Raw genomic sequence first — 1,202 nt, 5'->3', positions numbered from 1 at the left:
TATTCCAAGGTAATTTTTCTAGCTCTTCAGTGTTTGTCATTCCTTTCCAGCCACATTCAAGTCTTCCCAGAGATATGCAAAAACACACTGACATAAATTCCAACTAGTAATGGATGATATCCCAATTAGGCTGGAATTTTCACCAGTTGGCTTTGCAAGTATTACAAAAGACCTCTTTTAAGACTCTAGAATATACTGTACTTACAGTAAATATTCACTTCAGCTAAACCTCTCTTTACCTAAAAGGGCCCAATAAGTTATTCTAGTTGCTGCATTATCTACATTCTGGATTTCTTTTCAGTGGGGAAAGTGCTAAAACCTTTCTTTTCTTTCTCTCTGCATCTAAGTAGCTCTGGATAACAGAATTGCAAAGTTTTTTTAGTTTGAGTTTGCAAAATGGAACAAGCTTCTTTCTGAGGTATTTGTTTGGAAGCCCCACACATCTGGGTATGGTCAGTGCTATGGTTGGTAGAAAATAAAAATAATTCACATATTTATTCATTCAACAAATAGTTATCAAGAACTATATAAACTATGTAAAGCTCTAGATGAAGAGATTAAGATGGGTAAACATGGACCCTGCTGAGATCTCACAGAGTTTATCATTGAATAGGGGAGATAAACCACAAACAAATACAATACATGGCATAAAAGGATAAATGTCATGTGAGTGGTAAAAGTGGAAGAGAATGTATTTCCTGAGAAGGGAAAGATTTCTCCAGCCATAAAACCTCATGTGATTAGTTTCCCTCAGTGACTGACCAAATGGTATGTCAGGCTCATAAAGAATGCTTCAGTAACAAGAATTTTTTCAATATTTCCTTTTTTTTTTATGCCTACAGCACCCAGTCTTCCTAGATGGTCTCCCATCCAAGTACTAACCAGGCCTGACTCTGCTTAGCTTCTGAGATCAGATGGGATCTAGTGTGTTCAGGGTGACATGGCCATAGACTCAATATTTCAAGTCAATATAAAGAAAAAATGAAATTCAATTGTCTCGACAATGAGCAGAGTGTCATTGGATGAGGGCAGCCCATGGGCACCAAATACCCTGACAATTGCAGTGCTCCATCTATAAAGGCTTCTTTCTTTTCCTCAGGTTGTGGAAATAAAATAAAACAGTCCTCAAAAGAAGCAAAGTGGAGAATTTCCAATTTTGGCCTTTAAGAAATGGTTTGTTGGCATAGAATAGAATGAAAATA

General features: G+C 36.8%; 1 pseudogene; it reads right to left on the bottom strand.

Moving 5' to 3' along the window:
• Positions 1 to 833: 833 nt before the first annotated feature.
• Positions 834 to 952, bottom strand: LOC112476093 (annotated as a pseudogene).
• Positions 953 to 1,202: the final 250 nt, after the last annotated feature.

The sequence above is a fragment of the Pteropus alecto genome, unplaced genomic scaffold, assembly GCF_000325575.1.
Source record: "Pteropus alecto unplaced genomic scaffold, ASM32557v1 scaffold252, whole genome shotgun sequence".
NCBI lineage: Eukaryota > Metazoa > Chordata > Mammalia > Chiroptera > Pteropodidae > Pteropus > Pteropus alecto.
Note: the sequence above shows the minus strand (reverse complement) of the source record. Positions and strands in the feature narration are given on the sequence as shown.